We start from the raw sequence: 11,026 nt of genomic DNA on the forward strand, positions 1-11,026 counted from the left end.
AGGGTGAAGAGGTCTCATCTTCAAGCTCTCCGCAGAGAATTTGAAACTCTTGAGATGAGATCTGGTGAAGGAGTAACAGATTACTTCTCTAGGGTTATGACAGTGGCCAACAAGATGAGAATTTATGGAGAAGATATGCAGGATGTTAAAGTAGTCGAAAAAATTCTGCGTTCTCTGACTGAGAAATTCAACTATATCGTTTGTTCGATTGAAGAATCAAAGGACATTGATGCTCTTAGTGTTGATGAGTTACAAAGCTCATTAATAGTACATGAACAGAAGTTTCAAAGACGTAATGACGAGGATCAGGCTTTGAAAGTGACAATTGAAGGAGGAAGAAGTCATGGTCGTGGTATCTATAGAGGAAGAGGAAGAGGGAGAGGTAGAACAAACTTCAACAAGGAAATTGTGGAGTGTTATCGATGTCATCAACTTGGACATTTCCAATATGAATGTCCTTTTGGTAACAAAGAAGCAAATTATGCAGAGCTTTATGAGGAAGAAGAAATGCTCCTGATGGCTTATGTGGAGTTGCATGAGGCCAGAAGAGAAGATGCATGGTTTCTTGATTCAGGGTGTTCTAATCACATGTGTGGTGATCGAACTATGTTTAAGGAACTTGACGAAACATTTCGACATTCCGTAAAACTGGGTAACAACACTAAAATGAATGTGATTGGAAAGGGAAGTGTGAAGCTACTTGTGAATGGAGTAAGTCATATTGTTGCTGAGGTATACTATATTCCTGAGTTAAGAAATAATCTCTTAAGTATAGGGCAGCTGCAAGAAAGAGGCTTGGCCATTTTGATCAAAGAAGGAAAGTGCAAGATATTTCATCCCGAGAAGGGTTTGATAATTCAAACCAACATGAGTGTCAACCGGATGTTTATCTTGTTCACTCAGTCTCAAGCTCCCTCTCATAGACGATCGGATCAATGCCTACAAACAAGGACACAAAATCTGCCTCCTCTTTGGCATAGGAGGTATGGGCACTTAAGCTACAAAGGCTTAAGAACCCTGCTGTATAAGAACATGGTACATGGACTTCCTCAGTTTTCTGCCACCACTGTGACCTGTACAGACTGCATTAATGGGAAGCAACACCGTGACCCCATTCCAAAGAAGAGTACTTGGAGAGCAACTCAGAAGTTGGAACTTATCCATGCCGACATTTGTGGACCCATCACTCCTACATCTAACAGCAACAAGAGGTACATTTTGTTATTTATTGATGACTACAGTAGAAATTCATGGGTGTGTTTTTTGGTAGAGAAGTCAGAAGCTTTTAATTCTTTTGAATGTTTTAAGACTACGGTTGAAAAGGAGACAGGGTTATCTATTAAGTGTTTGCGCACTGATAGAGGAGGGGAATTCAATTCAAATGAGTTCAATAATTTTTGCAAACAAAGTGGAATCAAGAGGCAATTAACCACTGCTTATACTCCGCAGCAGAACGGGGTAGCTGAAAGGAAAAACAGAACCATAATGAATATGGTTCGTTCCATGTTATTTGAGAAAAGCATTCCGAAGACCTTCTGGCCTGAGGCGGTTAATTGGACTATCTACGTATTAAACAGGTGTCCTACATTAGCAGTTAAGGATGTTACACCACAAGAGGCTTGGAGTGGAGTGAAACCCTCAGTAGGTCATTTTCGGGTATTTGGCTGCATAGCACATGTTCATATTCCAAAAGAGCAGAGAACAAAACTTGATAATAGAAGCATTACCTGTGTTTTATTGGGAGTTAGTGATGAATCAAAATGTTACAGGTTATTTGATCCAATTTCTAAGAAAATCATTGTAAGTAGAGATGTCATTTTTGAAGAAGAAAAGCGATGGGATTGGGATGTGAGTTATGAAACACAAATAGCAGTGGACTTAGAATGGAATGATGATGAAGGCGAACATGATGGGGTGACTGAAATTGGGAATGAAGAAAATATTGATGGAGAACTAGAAGACACTTGTGATGAAGAAGTCAGAGGAGAAGTTACTTCTAATGTAAGCGAAGAGAGAGTGGGGGAATTAAGGCATATTCGTGAGAGGCAACCTCCGAGATGGATGCGTGACTATGTTAGTGGTGAAGACCAATTTGAGGATGAAATACATATGGCATTGATGGTGTCAACTGATCTATTACACTTTGAGGAAGCTGTGAAAAGTAAAAATTGGAGGTTAGCCATGGACAGTGAAATTCAGTCCATTAAAAGGAATCATACATGGACACTCACTGAGCTGCCATCCGGGGCTAAACGAATAGGAGTAAAGTGGGTCTACAAAACCAAATACAACGAACATGGAGAAATTGATAAGTATAAGGCTCGTTTGGTTGCGAAAGGGTACTCTCAGCAATACGGAGTGGACTATACTGAAGTGTTCGCACCTGTAGCAAGGATGGATATAGTAAGAATGATTATTGCTCTAGCTGCACATAAAGATTGGAAGATTTTCCAGTTGGATGTCAAGTCGGCTTTTCTCCATGGTGAGTTGAGTGAGGATGTTTATGTAGAACAACCAAAAGGATATGAAAAAAAGGGCTGTGAGCATCTAGTTTACAAGTTACACAAAGCCTTATATGGACTAAAACAAGCTCCACGAGCTTGGTTTAGTAGAATCGAAACACATTTCATTAGTGAAGGATTTCAAAGGTGCGATAGTGAGCAAACACTATTCACCAAGAGAAGTGGAGAAGGAAAAATTCTAATTGTTAGTGTTTATGTTGATGATTTAATTTTCACAGGTAATGATGAAGTTATGATGTCTGAATTTAAAAGTTCTATGTTAAGAGAATTTGATATGTCAGACTTGGGGAAGATGAGGTATTTTCTTGGAATCGAAGTGCTACAAAAGTCTAATGGTATTTATATATGTCAAAGGAAATATGCATTGGAAGTTTTAAGAAGGTTTGGTATGATTGAAAGTAATTCAGTAGGCACCCCAATAGTTTCAGGTTTCAAAATGAGCAGAGATGGAAATGGAAACTTAGTTGATGAGACTCATTATAAGCAGTTGGTGGGTAGCTTAATGTATCTCACTGCCACGAGGCCTGACATGATGTTCATTACTTGTCTCATAAGTAGATATATGGCAAAACCAATGGAGATTCATCTACAAGCAGCTAAGAGAGCACTTCGATATTTAAAAGGAACTATGAACTATGGAATTTTTTATAAGAAAGGAGGAGATGGTGAATTGTTGGCATTTACAGATAGCGACTATGCAGGGGATATTGAAGACAGGAAGAGCACATCTGGTTACGTGTTTTTAATGGGTTCAAGTGCTGTCTCATGGTGTTCAAAAAAGCAGCCTATTGTGACTTTATCAACTACAGAAGCTGAGTTTGTGGCAGCTGCAGTTTGTGCTTGTCAAGGAGTTTGGGTAAAGAGAATTTTGAAAGAGTTGGGGCATTCTGATGGAGGTTGTGTTACTGTAATGTGTGACAACAGTTCATCTATCAAACTATCAAAAAATCCAGTTTTGCATGGTCGCAGCAAGCATATCGATGTGAGATTTCATTTCCTGAGAAATCTTACTAAAGAAGGGGAAATTGAATTAGTTCATTGTGCTAGTCAGGATCAAATAGCAGACATAATGTAACACCCTCACTTTATAGGGGTGCTATTAGCAAAAACGAGGGTGCCAATAGCAACACCCCTATAAAGCTTGAAAGCCCTTAACCCTTCCCGACCCTTTAATTTCTTTCCCCCTTTTTTTTATTTCTTTTCTTCTCAATAGCTGGGAATTGAAAGAAGTAATACAACCTAGAGAGAGAAAGTGATTTCTAGAGAGAAGAAGTGTGGGAAAGTGAGGGAGCTTCAAAGGGTTACTAAAGGATTTGGTTTCTTCTTCTTGGTGCTACAAAAATCAAGTAGGTTTCTTCTTCCCTAGGGTTTATATAGCCCTCTTTAATTTTTAACCTAGTTTTGGATAGTAGGACTATAATAGCTTTGAACCATTGTTGTTTACTAGGTTATCATCAACTTAGAACTAATTAGTGATACCATAGATATATATTATGATTAGAAACTAATTACAACAACAACATAGTAACCCTAGATCATTATAGTTATATTAATGGAGTATACATATACCCGGACAGCAACCTAGGTTATTTAGGTTATATAAATATGGTATATATATATACCCGGACAGCAGCCTAGATATTAAGAATTGTTTGTGTTTATGTTATTTATGTTGATAATTGATTGTATGAGATGATGTGTATGATATTGGAGCATAAGTGCTATCAATAGTTGTGTGTGATATATTGCTTTAGGTTGTTAACCTAGAAAGCATAGGCTAGTCGGAACCAAGAATGGTTGGCTCGACATGTGGGTCGATTGCAAACACTAGTTACCATTACGATATTGGATAACTTGGTGGACCATGATCTTGAGTTCCGTTAATGGAATGAACTAAGACTGGTTGGCTCGACATGTGGATCGATTGCAAACACGGGTTTGTCAATGTGATATTGGACAACCTAGTGGACCAGGGGTTTGAGTTCAAATATGGATTGACGATTGTAATCCATAAGTAATCGGTGGTTGGCTCGCTTCCTGCTCATATGTGCTCGTGTTGCACGGACCCCCTTTTTGGGTAGGTATCCATAGTTGATGAAGAGGTCTAAGTCGATGCAAACACAAGATCATTCTTGTGGACCACATACTTCTAGTTTGAGAAGTAATTACCAACTAGAGGTTGGCTCGCCTCCTGCTCATATGTGAAGTGCTCGTGTTGCACTGTGCTCGTGTTGCACGGATCCCCTTTTTGGGTGGTATCCTTTGTCTATTGAGAGGTTTAAGACGATGCAAACATGAATGGTAAGTGACGCCATCTCGTGGACCTCAAAATTGGTTATGCCCCTCCAAAAGGGAAGTTGTATTGTATGAATCTCTTCAACCGTGTAACAGGTTGACTTCAATTGTGTTAGCACGAAAGGTGTAACATAATGGACTGTTATTATTGTTCTGTTGTTCGATACTTGGTTTTGTGTTGAATTGGTCTATTTAGACCTTAGGTAATTAGAAATCTACTAGCTGGGTTCTGACCCAGCCTACTATTTTTCAGGTGATAGAGATCGGGGAGCGCCACCAGCTTGATCCCAGTTCGTCAGCTCAGAGCTTCTTTCTTAGTTTTCGCTTTCGAGATTAGGTAGTTATTTGGAGTTTCACTTTCTAGATAGTTATTTGTTTCATTCGTTATTGTCCGACCTACGTGTCGATGATTCAGAACCATTATTTGAGTTAAGACAGTTTAATGGATTTCTTTTAGATGATTTATTGATTCTTATGAGCTTCACATTTGATATTATTTGTCTCTTTTGATGGATATATCGACTATGTTTACTGTTCTGCGGAGAAATGCTTTGAGTTTAGGTTTTCATGGCGGCCGACGTGGAAATCTAGATTTGGGGCGTTACAAAGTGGTATCAGAGCTCTAGGTTCATAAATCCTAGGATCAGTGTGCAGGGTTCAACCCCTCTAGGCGCATAGTACGTAGTAATTTTTGTACGGAACTCTTGACTGTCTAAGTTTTGACTTGGTTTCTCTTTTGGATTTGATTAGAGTTATGGTTAGCGAAGGGGCTACTGGTCGTGGCAGAGGTCGACGCAGTGCTCGCACCCGAGGGGGTGGTAGAGGTCGAGGTCGAGGTGTCCTACCTGAGGAAAGGGGTTCTACAGCACCAGAGGGTACACATGGACAGTCAGGGGGTCATGAGACTACAAATCCTAATCTGAACGGAGGAGAGACAGTGACAATTGATGCAGCCGCATTGCAAAATTTGATTAACATCGCAGCAGAGGCTCAAACAAGGGAACAAGCTCGGACGCAGAATCCGACACTAGAGACGGGAGGTCCTGTTGTGAATCTGAGGCCACCGACTGAGATGACCTGGTTGAAGTACTACCATGAGTTTATGAAAATGAAACCGCCAACATTTGATGGGACTGGAGGACCGGTAGAGGCATATGAATGGTGTAAGGAGATAGAGAGGATGTTCGTGGCGTTTGATTGCTCTGAGGAATATAAGCAGCGGATGGCAGTGTTCCAGTTGAAGAAGAATGCAGCTACTTGGTGGGACACTCAGTCTAGGCTAGTGGATCCGTTGAGGTTCACCTGGGAAGAATTTAAGAAGGTCTTCATGGAAAACTTTATTCCTTTCTCGGCACAACAAACACTTAAGAGGGAATTTCAGGAGTTGAAGCAAGGGGAGAATCAATCAGTTTTGGAGTATGAGAATGAGTTTCACAGACTCTCCCTCTTCGCTACTCAACTAATTCCCACAGAGGAGGAAAAGATTGAGAGGTTTGTCAATGGGTTGCGTGACAACATTGCTAGGTACATTGCAGGGCAACCTAGTTTCGACACCTATCAGAAGGTGGTTTCTTGTGCTAAGGTTCACGATGCTCGGATACAGGAGGCAAAGAAGCAGAGAGGAATCAAAGTGCAAAGCAAGGGTGAACAAAAGGGGAACAATAGCAGTTATGGGAAGGTTGGTTGGAATCAGCGCAACAACTATAATGGTCAACGGGATGGTAAGAGGCCTCGGATCGAGGGAGGCAACAGGGATATGACAGTGGTGACTACAGGTAGGCAACCGCCAGTGGCTAATGTTGATGGTGTGGAACAGAGACCATTTAGAGGAGTTTGTTTTAATTGTCAGGAAGTAGGACACAGGTCTTTTGATTGTCCGAGGAGGACTAGAGCTCAGATAGGAAATCAGGGGCGTCATCATGAGCGTAACCCGCAGGGCAGACCACAGGGACGTGGGCAACAACCACAGTTGAATGCCATCCTTCCTAGAGATGACCGCGCACCTACTGATGTGGTGGAAGGTACATTCCTTATTCATACTAGAATGGGTAAAATTTTATTTGATCCTGGTGCCATGGGCACATTTATCTCTGTTTCTTTTGTTCGTAAGTTACCCATAGAGTTAGATAGATGTGGGAGATCTTTTTCGGTGTCTTCTGCTTGGGGTGGTTTGATTGTGATAGACCACATCTGTAAGGGGTGTATCATTAGATTGGGTGAGCGAGACTTCGCTGCAGACCTTTTTGTGCTTGAGTTGGTGCGGTATGATGTGATTTTAGGCATGGATTGGCTTGCCTCATACCATGCACTTGTGGACTGTTATGCCAAGACAGTCACATTTTCTCTTCCAGGGGAAGAAGTGTTTACAGTGTCAGCGTTGACTTGTCAGATGAGAGAGGTTCACCTGAGTCACGTAGAGCTAGAAGAGCATCCGGTAATGAGTGAGGGGCTTGATAGTATTGATGTGGTTAGTGAGTACCACGATGTGTTCAGAGATGTACCAGGGTTGCCACCACGCAGAGAGGTTGACTTCTGCATTCAGTTGGAACCGGGTACTAAACCTATAGCCCGAACTCCTTATCGAATGGCTCCGATAGAACTGCGAGAGCTTAAGGACCAGATTCAGAAATTACTAGATCAGGGGTTCATACGTCAGAGTAGTTCTCCTTGGGGTGCACCCGTTCTTTTTGTTAAAAAGAAAGATGGGTCAATGAGGTTGTGTATTGATTATAGAGAGCTCAATAAAGTTACTGTGAAGAATAAATATCCTTTACCAAGGATTGACGATCTGTTCGATCAACTGAGAGGGACCAAGTGGTTCTCTAAGATTGACTTGAGGTCAGGGTACCATCAGTTACGAGTCCGAGAGGAGGACATTCCTAAGACGGCATTTGTGACACGTTATGGTTCGTATGAGTTTCTTGTTATGTCTTTCGGTTTGACTAACGCTCCTGCAGTGTTTATGGACCTCATGAATCGGGTGTTCAGGGACTTCTTGGATAAATTTGTCATTGTCTTTATTGATGACATTCTTATCTACTCCAAGACTAAGGAGGATCATGAAGATCACTTGAGGTTAGTGTTAGAGAGACTGATGGAACATCAGTTATATGCAAAGTTCGAGAAATGTGATTTTTGGCAAGAGGAAGTAAAATTCCTAGGCCATGTTATTTCGAAGGACGGAGTATTGGTTGACCCTTCTAAGGTTGAAGCTGTGCTTAATTGGAAGCAGCCTACCTCGGTTACTGAGATTCGCAGTTTTCTGGGATTGGCTGGGTATTATCGACGGTTCATCAAGGGGTTCTCAAGTATTGCAGGACCTTTGACGAATCTTACAAAGAAGGGAGTGACATTCTCATGGGATACGAAGTGTGATGAGGCTTTCAAAGAACTTAAAACGAAGTTGACTACGGCACCGGTGTTGGTCATTCCAGAGAGTGGCACCAGATTTATGATTTATACAGATGCTTCTATTCAGGGTTTAGGGTGTGTATTGATGCAAAAAGATAAAGTGGTTGCTTATGCTTCTAGGCAGTTGAGGCCACATGAGCAAAACTATCCAACTCATGACTTAGAGTTGGCAGCTATAGTGTTTGCTTTGAAGATTTGGAGGCACTATCTGTATGGTGAGAAGTTCGATCTCTTTACTGATCATAAGAGCCTCAAGTATCTCTTCTCACAAAAGGAGTTGAACATGCGTCAGCGCAGGTGGTTGGAGTTGATGAAGGATTATAACTTCACGTTGCAATACCACCCAGGTAAGGCAAATGTGGTAGCCGATGCACTAAGCCGACAACCGAGGGGTATCGTGGCAACATTGATGATGAACCAGTGGAAGATGTTGGAGGATGTAGCAACATACGACATTGACGTGGTTGGGTCAGGAATTGACTCGTTATTTCTGGGTAGTATGGTTGTTAGACCATCTTTGTTGAATCGTATTGTGGATGCCCAAATTGATGATGAGTGGTGCCAGAAACAGGTTTCGTTAATGCAAGAGACTGAGACTGAGTTCAGTACCGGGCAGGACGGCGTATTGAGATTTCGAGGGAGACTATATGTACCGGCAGATCCGGTCTTGAGACGGGATATATTAGATGAAGCACACCGAAGTAAGTACACAGTTCACCCCGGGGGTAACAAGATGTACAAAGACTTGAAGAGGCAGTACTGGTGGTCAGGGATGAAGAAAGATGTTGCGGAGTATGTGAGGAAGTGTAATGTGTGTCAGATGGTGAAAGCGGAAAATCGACATCCATCCGGACTCTTGGAACCGTTGCCCATTCCGGAGTGGAAATGGGAGAATGTATCAATGGACTTCGTCACGGGTTTACCGCGATCTAGTAGAGGCTTTGACGCTATTTGGGTGATAGTTGACAGGTTGACGAAGTCGGCTCACTTCCTACCAGTGAAGACGACAGATAGTGGGGACCGACTGACACAGTTTTACATTAAGGAGATTGTCAGGTTACACGGAGTTCCGGTGTCTATTGTTTCAGACAGAGACTCGTCCTTTACTTCACGGTTTTGGAAGAGTTTCCAAACTTCTATGGGGACATCTTTACATTTCAGTACAGCTTTTCACCCTCAGACTGATGGGCAGACAGAGCGAGTTAACAGAGTACTTGAAGATATGTTGAGATGCTCAATACTAGATCTTGGAGGGAGTTGGCAAGATCATTTGCCTTTGGTAGAATTCGCATATAATAATAGTTACCAATCTAGTATTGGCATGGCACCTTTTGAGGCATTATATGGGAGACCTTGTCGGTCACCATTGTGTTGGACAGAGGCAGGTGACGCTAAACTAGAAGGACCAGAGGTGATTCGGGACACTTCTGAGAAAATTGTTTTAATTCGAAGTAGGCTCCAAGCAGCTCAAAGTCGTCAAAAGAGTTATGCCGACAACCGACGAAGGGATTTGGAGTTTATTGTTGGAGATGAGGTTTTGTTGAAGGTGTCACCTATGAAAGGTATTTTGCGATTTGGTAAGAAAGGAAAGTTGGCTCCTAGATATATTGGACCTTTCAGAATAGTTGAGAAGGTGGGAAAAGTAGCCTATCGTCTTGAATTGCCTGCAAGCTTCACAGGAGTCCACAATGTCTTTCATATTTCGATGCTTCGAAAACATGTGAGAGATGGAGATCAACATTCAGTGATAGATTACCATGATTTGGAGCTCCAGCCAAATGTGTCATATGAGGAGGAACCAGTTCGTATCATTGATCGTAGAGAGCATGTTCTTCGTCGAAAGACGATTCCCATGGTCAAGGTTCAGTGGCATCACCACAATGACAAGGAAGTTACTTGGGAGCGTGAGGATGATATGCAACTCCGTTATCCTCATCTTTTCCTCTGATTAGGTACGTTCAATTTCGAGGACGAAATTTCCTTTTAGGAGGGGAGATTGTAACACCCTCACTTTATAGGGGTGCTATTAGCAAAAACGAGGGTGCCAATAGCAACACCCCTATAAAACTTGAAAGCCCTTAACCCTTCCCGACCCTTTAATTTCTTTCCCCCTTTTTTTTATTTCTTTTCTTCTCAATAGCTGGGAATTGAAAGAAGTAATACAACCTAGAGAGAGAAAGTGATTTCTAGAGAGAAGAAGTGTGGGAAAGTGAGGGAGCTTCAAAGGGTTACTAAAGGATTTGGTTTCTTCTTCTTGGTGCTACAAAAATCAAGTAGGTTTCTTCTTCCCTAGGGTTTATATAGCCCTCTTTAATTTTTAACCTAGTTTTGGATAGTAGGACTATAATAGCTTTGAACCATTGTTGTTTACTAGGTTATCATCAACTTAGAACTAATTAGTGATACCATAGATATATATTATGATTAGAAACTAATTACAACAACAACATAGTAACCCTAGATCATTATAGTTATATTAATGGAGTATACATATACCCGGACAGCAACCTAGGTTATTTAGGTTATATAAATATGGTATATATATATATACCCGGACAGCAGCCTAGATATTAAGAATTGTTTGTGTTTATGTTATTTATGTTGATAATTGATTGTATGAGATGATGTGTATGATATTGGAGCATAAGTGCTATCAATAGTTGTGTGTGATATATTGCTTTAGGTTGTTAACCTAGAAAGCATAGGCTAGTCGGAACCAAGAATGGTTGGCTCGACATGTGGGTCGATTGCAAACACTAGTTACCATTACGATATTGGATAACTTGGTGGACCATGAT

The sequence above is a fragment of the Eschscholzia californica genome, unplaced genomic scaffold (assembly GCF_041429995.1).
Source record: "Eschscholzia californica isolate CP2 unplaced genomic scaffold, dmEscCali1.0.p SCAF_4, whole genome shotgun sequence".
NCBI classification, from domain to species: domain Eukaryota; kingdom Viridiplantae; phylum Streptophyta; class Magnoliopsida; order Ranunculales; family Papaveraceae; genus Eschscholzia; species Eschscholzia californica.